Raw genomic sequence first — 14,067 nt, forward strand, 5'->3', positions numbered from 1 at the left:
AGGTAACTTCGTCGCCCTTTCTGTTAAAATGATCCCACACAGTGCTTCTTTTCGCTCGCTTCATTATGCTTCCCTTGCTCGAAAAAAAAAATGTGTCAAGGGTGTGGTTGCGCGTGCCGATGCGCTCCGTGAGTTAATAGATAAAAGCTATATAGGAGGCTATTTTATTTTTAAACCATGCAGTAACAAAAAAAAGAACCTTAAAAAAATGTTTAAATCGTTTAACTGATAGTATTAATCGGTCAAAATTTTTACTTTCGGTTAACGGTTAAACAGTCAATATGAGCATACCTAGTGCAGCATGATTGCATGAACATTTCTGAGTGGCAAAAGTGATAGATCTGTAAAGCAATATATTGTGAGAGGGCCGTGTCTTACTGTGTCACAAACAACTCAAAATAATAAACCACAAAGTTAACAAAACGATGCACACCACTGTGCTGAGCGAGAGTGTTTCTTTGTTTTTTTAATGTGCTATCAGAAACTTTCTATTTCCCACTTTTGAAGACATGATTATGAGCTTGTTGCATTCTTTTTTTTCTTAAAATAAAAGAGCAGTAGTTTTTTAATACTGATGCGCAGCCTACATTATTTTATCGGGGGTGTTCATGTGAGCGCTGCTGCAGTCTTAGGCCCACCCCAAATGCTCTCATTGGTTGAGACATGTGGTGACACCAATCCCAAGCCAGTAATAATCAACATGCCACCCCTCCTGTTATGCGTGGTTTGTCTGTATATGTATTTGGAGCCAGTGATCAACGATCAACTTTCATAACATTGTCTAATCAATTACTGTGTTAGCATGATAATAATGCGTTAATTTGCCCTGCCAAATTTACAATTTTTAATAATACAATTTTTACTTTTACTAAATAAAATGAATGTTTCAGCAGGCATTATAAAATGTTTTTGTAGTGTAACCATTTCTATTTTTGTCATATATTATAATCTTATATTCAATATTTAAGTTCCACACTTTAATATAATCTTTGATATTTGACATAATTTCCAGCGTTCAAAAGCCTTGAACAGCTGTGTTGATTGCCTGTGGCTGGTGGGCACCAACATTGATGTTACATACTCATCAATAAATGGGTAGTTGTGCTCCTGGGAAAAACAGTGGGTGTTTTGTGTCTGTGTTTGACTTTTGTATCTGACTATGGAGTCTATCCCACTCCAACTAATTGAAAGCTTTTGTGTGTGTTTCTGTATGCACTTATGTCAAACTTTTTGCAGGCATTTCCTGTTATCTATTTAATGACAGCATGCAATTTAATTGCCCTCACTAGAGCAGAACTCAGAGAGGTTCATGGGGGTTCTCATCTCACTTGCTGAAGGGAATCATTGTGTTTATTTGTTCTGCACATCATTATCCTGGGGCTTAATTGATCGTCTTATTGAACATGGCTTTGGGTTCCTTTATTTATCCAATGCACCACACTCTCAAAGATAAGGGCAGCTTATCAGTCTTACTCATGGAGGTTCATGCTGAATCATTAGAATGTTGTAACCCTGTGCAACCAGGTTAATTGCACTGTTAAAAGAACATATACTGTTCGAAGTGTAAGTTATCAAGTGATTTTTTCAGTTGTACACATTAGGCTTTAAGTGGAAAGTTAAAGAAAATAACAAATGCTATCAGTGGATTGGGGATGTATCATGAAACATTTCCATTAATCTCTTGTGATAAAAAAAGATTGTTCAGTACTGTTTAATAAAAGCAATGCATTACGAATAAGATATTCTCAATCATAATAATAAATAAATAAATATATATATTTAAAAAAAAAATACTGGTAAATAAATGAATTCTCATATGTTAAAGGTTGTACAGTACCTCCAATCAAACTTTATAGTATTTTGATGCAACTTTTTTGTTTTCAGGTGTTTTTTTTAATGCATGTGTTTTTTTTTACCTTTGAGTGAAAATAATTAATTATTGATTTATATAATTTAAATGATAATTTTAGTGATTTACTTTCTCATTTAAAAAAACAAGTTGGAGCTGTTTGATGTAATATCTGGGTATTGAATCAAATTCAGGATTAGTGGTTTAGAAGCCACCTAGTGGTGCTATTCCTCTTCATGTACTTAAGTGACCTTTGGCCTTTGTGGCAACCATATTTGATTTGGCTCAAAGTTCTAAAAAATTATCACACTACTATCCTACTACTAATTAAACAGCAGCATCCTTTGTCATCTTTCATAAAAACACGTTGTCTGTAAGTATTATTGGATTTATTAGATGCTTATCTTCATTTATATGCTGATATTTTGCGATAATATTTGATATTCAGCAAATTTAAAGGAAGCGGAAGGGCAGGTGCATGTGTCTGTGTTCTGTAATTGTTGAGATACTTAAGCATACTGTTCCATCCATGTCTTGTTAACTATGTGTGTTTATTCTGTTTCAATGCATATTTTCAAGTGGTTTTGTAAAAGTAACAGGAGTTAGAGCTGAAAATTTCCTTCTGTTGTGACAAATGTGAATGACTTGCTTTGAAATGGTTGGATTTTTATAAGCCCAATAGCATTGACATATGTCCATGTGACTTTTAGAATTCAGCAATGGCTGTTTGGTGTTTGGAAACTTAATTCTTGAATCACTCTGAAGTTTTATGGACTGAATTGGAAATATACTTATATTGTCATCAAACTTTCATGACAACTTGTAATGGTTTGTTAGAGATGTGAAATTGTATGATATTGTAAACCTTGAATTAGATGAAAACTCATACAATTTTGCCATTTGATGCTAAATTACTTCTCATGTATTTTCCCCCTCATTTGTTATTTTAAAATATGATAAGGTTTACTTCGTTGTGCAGGTTTCTGGCTCTGAATAGAATGATGGAAATGTCTCTTTTTGTTGCATGAAACTTGACTACCACTGAAAGTGGATCTCTGTGAAAAGTCTGAACAGTGTATGATATGATACTTTTAAGTATATTCAGCTTTTTGTCATTTTTAATAGAGCTTACTGGACACATTGAGGTTTGGAGCTTAACGCGGAACTGAGTAGAGTTGGGTTACAGTACAAAAATACCTGCAAGGAAATGTTGCACTTCATGTTATTTTAGTGCAATATTCTCACTGAAAGCCTCCCTTTGAAACACAGACTCAAGCACAGCATTGAATATTGCCAGTGAGACACCCTGAAGTACAGTAATCATTGCTATAGCAAATGCTGTTTGCTGGTTTTGAATGCATGCTTCTTAAGCTCTTTATGAGTCTTTATTACCTGAAGAACTGCAATTTTGCTGTTTGCAGGTTTAAAATGTTGTCATGAATGCTGGCAGAATGAGTGTCTTTCATGACCCTTGCCAGCTTTTTGACTCTGTGGAAAACATTGAGTTTGTATAGGTTAGATTTAGTGATTGTTGATTGGGGATTTGGACAAGATCTACTTTAATGAGATTTGATGATGATCCTCAGATCCCTGAAATTTTCAGCCTACATATTCTTTTTATTGATTTCAGCCTTTGGCTTCTTTATTTTTTTATTTTTTTTCAGTAACATTTATGCATAGAGCTGTCGGTATTCTGCAGATTTGCCAAGCAGTGAATGGTGATAAGTCATGAGTGGGTTTATTCTGATTAGAGCAGCACGCACACACACATTCACACACATGATTAGATCATCATTATTGCGGCCTGCTCGACGCACCCACCCACAGTGCTCAGATAGTGTTGCCAGTGTCCTCTATGAGTCGTCCTGCCCACATGCTGTCTAGCCCCCTAAAAACACTTTCTGTCTGACAAAGCCCAGTTCTCATCACATGAGCACTCAGTAAAAGGATCATGCTTTTGCGGTTTGGGCTGTTTTAAATAAAACTGTCTGTAGATGAAGTGATCATGTCATCACACAACCTTCTTCACTCTTTGAAGTAAAGGTTATTTATTGGCATTGATGGTTTCATGAAGAACATTTTACATTATTGCAACATTTCTTCTTCTTTTTTTTCACTTTCAAATACAAAACCCCCCTTTTGGAATCTTTAAAGAGCGTGACTTCATAAAGTAAAGTTCATCCAAATAAGTTAATTCATGCAATTAGTTTGAGCAGCAGTGAGATTATGATCTGTTTTGTATATACAAATTATTGTATTTTGTAAAAATGAATGTGAAATGGTTATTTTCCAAGTTGCTCAAAGATTTATGAAGTACAGGTATACGAAGTGATAATTTAACACCTTTTCACCAATTCTTAACATTGAGAAAATGAAAGGTGACATATCCGGCTCATATAGTAAAAAAGTTGTTGCATATTCATAAACACACTATTTGAAAATGTATGTTTCAGTTTGTATTTACAGTGCAGAAAATAGACACAAAATTCAGTGTGCATACTCTAACAATGAGAGACTTATTTATAAAAAAATAAATAAATAAACTTTCTCTAATACCAATCAGATGCAAATGTAGTGTAATATTTGGCAGCGCCATCAAATCCCAAAACCATTGTGATTTATAGCTCAATCTCAGCTGTAGGTGGTGAATGAGATTGACATTTGGGTTAATTTATTCTTTTCTATGCTGTTGCCTATTCTTCTCACAGGCCCTTGTCTTTGTTAACCGTCTGCAAGATCAGTCAATAGTAATTGATCGCTGTTGCAGGATTACTCTGCTGCTACTTCACGATACATTCAGAGAACTCATTTATATAATTCCTGTTGCCCATTCATCATAATTTACCTGTTAACAAGCAATCTCATACACTCATAAATAGAGCAGATATATTCAGCATATGCGAACACTCAGTTCTATTAGAAAACAAACAAGGAAGATAAGCTACAATGAATTCATATTCCTCATTAATGGCAGCTACCAAAAATAACCTTGGCGGCCGGAAGGCTGATGACTTCAATCTATTAAAAGTTTTGGACTTTGTAGATGTTTCTTTTCTTTTTTTTTTTAAACAAACACGTTTTACATATCAGAATAACTATGGTTTTGAAAAAAAAAAAAATAAAATAAAAAGAACAACAAAAAAAATAATAATTGTATATTTTATTTTGAGTCATTTTCTGCTACTATTTTTTGATAAGTACAGTATTTGTTTAGTTTTGGAGTCTAGATGTTGTATTACTTTTTTTTTTTTTGATTTTTTTTTGTTTTGTTTTAATAATAGCGCTGCACCATACCTTCTTAATTTTCTTTTTCTTAAAGAAAATGTAAAAGTGGTTTCTAGGTAGTTTCTTATTGGTTCAATTTGGTATTCCGGTTATTACATTTTTTTTTAATCCTTCCGATATGAAGTCTAAAGGATTTTTTTCCCCTTCAACTCCCAGGTGAAAACTATGAGTCAAAGTTGCTCGGGAATATAATAGCACACCTCTCCTCAACAAACTATATGATTTGCAGTGACTGTTATTTCTGTAGTGCATCTGCTTCAGGGTGAGTTATGCGCCAAACTTTAATACTTAGGTAAATAATCAAAAATACAACAGAAGATACATATATCTAAAGCTGCAGTGTTGCCAGTGTTTCAATTTAAGGTCACACTTGAATGATGTCCTGCTGTGTACAGTGAATTGCAAGGCAAGTGTAACCTCTGTACCAAACGATAAATTGCACTTATCTCATCTTCCATAGCACAAAGGATTGGTGTTTTATTAATTGAGAATCATTAGATTGTCGTTGACGGAAAGTGCATTTCTATCTCAACTCCTAATGAATTGACTCCATGATGCTGCGGTTGTGGAGCTTCTGTTAACGCGGTGTAATTCTAAACCTTAATGTACCATTATGCCACTATCAGGATCATTTGCTGTTTTTTTATGCCTTTGTCCTTCCCTACGCTACAGAAAAGGAAAGCAGCTCCTTTGTTCATAACCTACCTTAAAGCTGCAACTGTATGATCTGGTTTATGTTTAGAATAATGCAGATCCCCATATAGACAAAGATCAATAAGGTTGCGAATGGAAAAAACAGAGCCTTTTTCACCTGGCCTTGATAAGCACACTCTCTAGAAAAAAAAAAATATTCAAATTTGCTTGTGACACATTTTGGAGTTTGGTGATGCTTTTTTTTTGTTTTGTTTTTGTTTAGTCTTTAAAAAAGCTCTTCTCTGAGGAAATTGCAACAAAAGTGCTAATTGGTATCCAGTTCCTGCAAAAACAGTCAGCAGATGTTTCAATAAATCCATCATAAGTGATTGTGTTTTTTAGAAGAACATTTAGATTGTTGAGAACAATAACATATTTGAGGCAGTTTTTATTTTATTTTATATCTATTTTTATACAGTGCACAGACCCATTTCAATTATGCTGTGTGGAACAATACATTTGCATGCATATGCACTTTTAGAAGTTACATATCAGTATCCACTGTATCCAGTAAACGGTTCACCCCAACACATATGCACTGTTAGAAGTTGCATATCAGTTTCTTAAATAGGTCACCCCAAATGTTTTTATTTTTATTTTTTATTTTTAATAAATGTACTCATCGTTTATCCAAGATGTAGATGAGTTTTTCTCATCAGAACAGATTTGGAAAAATTTAACATTACATGACATGCTCACAAGTGGATCCTCTTTAGTGAATGGGAATAAAAAAAATCAAAATAATCCCAAAGTTATCCATATGACTTTTATGTGTCTCTGTGTTACTAACAAACAAATCCATCAATATATTTGTATCTTTAAACTATTGCTTCCAGCTAGACATGTGAGGCCCCATACATAATATTTCTTCCTGCAATAAGATGGTCATCTCGTCTGCATCAGGAGAAAAATATGCAAAGATCAAGCTGCTGCGAAAAACAAGCAGTTGTTAAAAAACCAAACAGTTATGTATGTCTTTGTAAGACATTTACTGGTCAAGACATTAACTGATGGACTGGAGTCGCGTGGATTACTTTTGGACCATTGTGATTTTTTTAATTTTTTTTTTTATCAGCTGTTTGGGTTCTAATTTTGATGGCATCCATTCACTGCATAGGATTCTGGTGATCAATTGAATGATGGATGACACGATCATCTTCAGGTTTTTAGTTCATGCAACTTGATTCTTATGAACCAAATATTAAGATATTCTGAATTTCATGTTAATATTTCAGTTCAAACTTTCCATCTAATTTGTAATGGAGGGATTATCACTTTCACTAGCAGTCTCAGACTTTTGCTCCCCACTGTACTTTTGTATGTATTTTTTGCCTGCTTGTTTCATCTTGTTTGCTCAGTCTCAGAAATGTATTTGCCTGATGGAACAGTGAACTGAGAAGAGACAGCAGCAGAAGCCTTTCTCTGATCTCTCCAGGTGATTATCTGGAGATTAGATTATGATGAAATGTTGCACCTTCTAATTTAAATATTCATTTAATCTGTCATTTCCTGCAGAGTGTGCTATCAGAAGAATGCAGCACAATTTGAATCGCCCGAAATTCTTTCCCTCAGCTTTCTGATTGCCCATACTGAGCGCTTGACTCTAAAGGGAGATTAGTTTACGGAGATGGGAAAACATGAATTTAATTGCTTTTCAAAGAGTATGCAAAGCATGTTTATTATAAAGCTGATAGCTAACTCCTCCTTAGTTTACATCTCCGCTCCTCCAGCATTCTGAAGTCTGCTTGTGTTCCTAAAATAAACGCAGTAACTAAAACTCGATTTCCATATGCTTCAGGCTGAAAGGCCCCGAAGACACATGATGCACCTCTCAGTTCCTCGCAATTTATCAAAACAGCAAACACTCCTTTATCTCGCTCCCGCAACACACAAGCCAAATCTAACAGAAGAAGACACCAGCAATGCACCATGCGAGAAAGCAAATAAACGAATCACAGTTAAGATAGTCAGGATCTTGGCGTAAAAAGGTAGATCTCACCACCAAGTGTGACGAGAACTTACGTGAAGAGGGGATTTTTGACTGTCACAGGCATTTGACCGCAGTGCGCTGCTCTTTTCAAACATGCTGTGTAAGTGCTGGAGCTGGATGTGTCAACTACTGTTGACTGACTCAGCTCCCTCCTACATATGACAGCAGGTACGGCAGGCTCTCTGTCTATTTGTGTCACCATCTTTTGACTTCCTGTTTTTATTCACTGGCTTGTGCCTGGCAAACATGTCTCTCGCTGTTTTTGTGAGCATTTGTGCACTTCTGTCTCTTTTGTGGTGTGTATTTGTGGCTTGTAGTTTTCTCTTCCGTTCCCACTCTTGAAACTCTTTACAGAAGCAACTTTGGATTTTGGTTGAACAGTGCTTGTTGTAAAGGTTGGATACCTTGGATCTAAAAACCTTTCACTTTCATTCCTCATACACACATCCTTTCTCCTTTATGACACCCTGTGATCCTGAGTATATGGTGGGATATTTTAAAATTGAGATGTTAAATTATTTCCTTGGAGCATAGTTCATCTGAGAGCAGGTTTTGATTTTTATGGTTGCTTTGCTTCACATTGCATTAAAAAAAAAAAAGAAAAAGAAAATATTAAACTAGCAAATTCTGTAAAACCAGCAAAGCTGATCAGGTTGGCAAACCAGCGAAGACTGGAAAACTGGTATTATGCTAGTTTAAGGTGTTATCTTCAGTAGAACAGCAGTTCATGAGAGAGACCCAGTTTTTATACAGTGAAATCACCCTGTCAGTGTTTCTGTTGGAATGACCTTCATAGTGATACAGAAATCATCTGCTCATTGCTTTAGATGACAAAACAGCATTTGTTTTCAAGCAGGATATTTCAAGTATGTTTGGAAGGATTTAAAAAATATTTTTGACATAGGTCATCTCTAATGCTCGCAGAAGGCTGTCTACTTGATCAAAGTAAATCCAGTTATATGGTGAATTATTATTGTTTAAAATATCTGTTTTCTATTTTAATATAAGATGTAATTTATTCCTGTTATGATAAAGCTGAATTTTCAGGAGCCTTTACTCCAGTCTTTAGTGTCACATGATCCTTCGGAAACTGTTGTAATACACTGATTTGCTGCTCAAGAAACATTCAAATTATCCATATTAACAACAGATGTGCTGTTAAATTATTATTATTATTATGATTTATTAATTTTTTTTGTGGAAATGTGAAACTTAAATAACAGCATGTTTGATCATTTAAATAAATAAATAAATAATTTAAATGCATTTTAATGACCCCAAAGTAGTTGAACCGTAAAGTATACAACATAACTGTTGATTTAAACCAAGGACATTTTCTGATTATTGTATGTTAATTGAATGTGTACACAGTTAATATGAAAACCAAATTAGAATTAATAGCAGGTTTCTGTTAGCTCTGAGAAAAGGTCTAGTAATTCTATTTGCCTATACCTCTTGCTTGATGTTTTTTTTTAAAATAGCAATTTAATTATTTATTTTATCTGGCTTAAGTGTCCAAATGCTGAATTTAAAAAAACTATTATAGGTAGCAAAAGCTACAAACTACGCAAGCTATTCTTTTGATCAAATGAAATTAACTGTGGCTAAACTACAATGGTATTTAAAGTTATTTAAGGGGAAAATACCTTCATCAATATAAGAGCTGAACAGGTGGCCCACTCGCCCTAGCACTATAAAGACCACTATATACAGTACATATTTTTCCAATTGTCCTTTCCCCGTCTTCTCTTCTCTGTTGTATCTAGAGCAGCTGTTCTCATAAAGGCCGGAACCTATGGTGTTGAAACATTTGTATTCACTAAAGAGATGCTGAACTATTTCGAATAGAGATCTAGTAGAAAGCTCATCACAGCACTGTCCTTGACTTGTTGATATGCTTGAGAGATGTACTGCACTTCCAACAGGAATACATTATTAGATGATGAACTCTGGGGCTGTCAGAGAGAGAGAAAAGCAAATACTGTAAGATAACCCTCATGCACAGCCATGCAGATAAATAGTTTGTTTTCTGTTATCTTAATAATGTCTACCCACTGAATTGATTTAGAAACGAACGGAGACATCCCGTCAACACGCTGTAGACGCTCACGGATAACTCGACTCCTGCTGAGCAAATGTGACTTTGCTAGACAGCAGACAGACAGTCATGCTCTTTCAAAGGTTTCTTCTTCTGCAATGTGTGTTATGTTCTAACCTGTTCCATTTTGAGTAGCATGCCACCCTCATTTCCTTTCAGAAGTGTTAAACTGCATGGTTTCTCCAGCCCAGCTGTTCTCCCGTGTCGCATATGCTGAACTGCTCTGGATTAATTGTAATGAGGCGGAGGTAGGTAGAGAGAAAAGTGAGGGTTATAATCATTACATAGACCCACTTCTCTATGTAGTGTAATTTTAGTTATGCTCAGAGGGAACATTGATTACGTCATTCCTAGGATGTTATGAATCGCAGTTACAAATCCCTGTGGTACATCAGTAACCTTAATTGCAGTATGTGGAATTGACCAAAAGCCATAGGATCAAACATACAGAAAAAAGTCAGAACAGTTCCCGCAATTTTATTTTATAAATACATTTTTATGCATGATTAGCATTTTGTTTTAGAGCTGTTATTCTTGTGCCTTTCTTTGTGCTTTTATTGACATTGATCTTTGCTTACATTTACATGAATAACATATACTGTATGAATGACAAAGTTTTCTCATACTATATTGAGACTGAAGTCTTAGAATGTCAGTTGATAATGGTTCCTATCATTTCAGAATCAGTGGGAGAACTAAAAACAGCATGTGAATTCAAAGTCATGTGGATGAAGGTCAAGATGTCGGTGAGAAAAAAGCGATTGTGCATGATGGTATAAAACTCTGCTTCGAAAATTTTTTTCCTGTTTATTTTTTTTTTACATTTTGTAAGGGTATAATCATACTTAACTGACAACACAGAAAATATAATCATCTTTTAAAGTTTTTGGGATTGTTTAGTCTTAAGTGAAAAAAAAAGAATGTTTGAAGACACTTTTATTTTCAATATAATGAATATTAATGCTTCAAAATGACTTGTGCGCTGTATCCCAGATCTTTTGAATTCATATGATAGCTTAAAAAGATTCATGTACAGGTATGAGTCAGATGCCACTATGTTTATTATAAGTTCTAATGAATGTGTAGCAATTTTGGTCAGTTCCTTATAATAAGCTTTTGTATGGCTTCAGAAGACTTTGAATGTAGTGCACAAGTCCACATGAGCCACTTTTATGGTACTTTTTTTATATTTCTGAGCTTTCCAGCCTCAATCCTCATTCACTTTCATTACACGGATAAGAGCAGGAAGGAAATTCACCTATAAACTCAACATTTGGTATTCTATGGAAGATAGAAAGTCATACAGTATGGGAAGACGTGGGGGTGAGTAAAAGAATCATTTTTAGGTGAACTACCACTTTAATCTTCAGGGCCTTTTGAGAAATTCTCTTTTCCACTGCAACCTTTTCCAATGTTCTCATGTGTGGTGAGTCAGTGAGATATACGTGCAATATCCTGTGAGCTGTCTGGTTTCACCACCCATCACCTACAGACCTTAAAAGCTTCACTCAGCTTTCCCGAACGCATTTAAGTACAACCAACCATGAACAAAGTGTCAAACTGTGTTTGAATTCAATATGAAATCCCACCTACCATGCATTAGTTCTATATGAATAGTTTACATGGAGCTGGTGACACTGTATAATGGATTTTAACTTCTGTACTTGGAAAAAGTACCAGGCATGTAGGAACGGCCATGAGTCAATTATACAACCTAGTAATTTCAAAGAAAGAATAATACCTGCCTAAGAATGAATGTAGCTAGTCACAAGTGTTGCTTAAAAGCCAATGACCAATTTAACAGTGCTACTTTTAAATGCACCTGTGGGATTCATGTACGATTATGAGTGCATTCAGCCATTTGCATGAAATGTAAAATAATTACATTGCTGGTGTTCTGTTTCATGTTCTTGTATGGATTTTGCCTCAGGCGGTTTGTCACACTGCACTTTGATATAAAGAGATGTGAATATTTTTGTTGGCTACTAGTGTGTAGTAGTTTCCAAAAGTCTGTGACCAAACTGATTAAAAATCTCATATAAACCTGAAAAGATTTAGAAAAATTGTATACCAAGAAAGAAAAAAGTAAAATGAAGAAAAGATTCTAGGTTACAAATCAAATACACAAATTGTGACATTAATCATGTGAACAAATTTGTATTAATGGTTAAATGATTCGTTAAAACTCAGGATGTTCTTTGGATAATTTCAAATCATGCTGGAGAACATGATTTTGTATGTAATGCAATATTATCTCCCATAATACACTCTATAATGTATAGATATACCTGTAATTAAAATATTGTAGCGTGTTTAGAAATATATTTGACCACCATGTTGACACGACCTTAACAAGATGTTAAGTTGTCCAAAAATACCCCAAAATTAAGATTTTTTTCTTGTGTATCATCACGCATATTTTCATATATGTAATGTGCAACTAGGTAAATAAAGTCCCATACAATTTTTGAGTATGTATTCAGCTTTGTGTAAACCTATGCCCTAATTCATGAAAGAGAAAATAATGAGTGTTTAAGCTATATTATGTAAAAAGCGTCATTGCTGCATATATATGCATTATGCTCTGTATATGTTCCCATATATTTTAGTTTTATGCAGGAAAATGGACAAACCAAATGCAACGATATCCTGAATGTTTTTCCCCATTCAAAACAAATTATGCTGATAAATTAGAAAAAGTGTTCTCAGACATTTAATTACTGTATGTGATAGTTGTTCAAATAGTCTGCATGAAGCTCTGGACCATGTGTCCATTAATTATGTAATCATGTTTTTTTCATTATTTAATCAGCCAATTGCAATCAACCAATGCGAGCACCATACACATATGCTGTGTGTAAACTGTTAAGGCTCCAAAACACTGTGATATCAGTTTTTAACTACAGAGATTTTTCTTATCCTGTTGCGCCAAATCAATTTGTGCAATCAAGCATTCCAGAGTGAGCTAAATTTCCTTTAATCTACTCTCTCAGGTTAGTGAACCAGTACTTGCAGAAGGTAAGTTCTTCTGAGGCTCACGTCTGTTGTGTGTATTCATCTCACAGCCTGCAGTCTGTGTGCTTCCATGCGGTTAGAAATGGTTTGTTTCTCTTTCATTTTCATCGCTTCTGCCCTGGACGCTCCCAACCCAGTAGCTTCTGGAGCGAAGCTGAAAGGACACATACATCCAAGCATAGAATATATATGACAGGAGAAAAGGGGGGAGATTAGCAGTAAATGATATTTTCATGGGCAGCCATAATTCAGCCTGCATTTGCAGACATTTGAATAAACACCATAAATTCAGGCAGCAGCGGCTCTTTTTCTGGCGGTAATAAAAGGTAAAATGAATTGTGGGGAGGTTTTAATGCATGGCGCGTCTGATGTGGAGTGATAGGCATCTGCCGGGGCACGAGGAGCGAGGAGAACCGGATTGGGGGAGGGTGTTGAATCTCTTATGGGGCCTAGAACTCCATTTTACTTGTAGATTTCCCTCATCTTTTCATTTTGCCATTGCTCACCATCCTGCCTGACATAGTTGGTAATAACAAAAGGTTGACAGGTGAGACTATATACTGTCCTCCACCACAGGAAGGGAGAGAGGTTCATGTTTGACAGGGGCCATGGACCCCAACAACCTGCGATACTAAATCTACTCTTAGAGTGACTGAGAGAGTATGAGAAAGACAGAGATGATTGACTGTCACTGTCAGGCTTGTTTATGCATTTGCTTGATGGTTTGGCTAGGAGGTATAGCATTTATATACAGTAGCTTAGTGTATTTATATGTATATATATATCATATAACTTATCTTTCAGTTTGCGTTTATCAATTTACTATAGTGCCTTTTAATGTGAAAATGTATATGTGGTTCATTTATTGAGCAAAAAAAAAAAAAGTTAAAGTAAAAACAGAGATATTTTGAAACATAATAATAATAATACATTTATTTTTATATAGTGCCTTTTAAAAATTAGTTCTCAAAGCACTTTACATTAAAGAGGATACAAAGAGTCTTTGGGTAAACAGCGAATCGATTTGATTCAAGAACAATTCAATTCGATTTGATTTAGAATTAAATAAGATGCGATGCTATTAGATTAGTTTCTGCATTCTTTGAGTGCATTCACAGGATTATTTAAATGCTTCCA

At 34.9% G+C, this 14,067-nt stretch overlaps 1 long non-coding RNA gene across 1 annotated transcript; it reads left to right on the forward strand.

The window, feature by feature from the left end:
- Positions 1-2,135: 2,135 nt before the first annotated feature.
- On the forward strand, positions 2,136-10,650 carry LOC127977582 (uncharacterized). The gene is made up of 3 exons (XR_008158258.1): positions 2,136-2,222; positions 10,075-10,163; positions 10,597-10,650. It is a non-coding gene; the product is annotated as an uncharacterized LOC127977582 (long non-coding RNA).
- The last annotated feature ends 3,417 nt before the right edge of the window (positions 10,651-14,067 follow it).

Source organism: Carassius gibelio, chromosome B18 (assembly GCF_023724105.1).
Source record: "Carassius gibelio isolate Cgi1373 ecotype wild population from Czech Republic chromosome B18, carGib1.2-hapl.c, whole genome shotgun sequence".
Taxonomy (NCBI): domain Eukaryota; kingdom Metazoa; phylum Chordata; class Actinopteri; order Cypriniformes; family Cyprinidae; genus Carassius; species Carassius gibelio.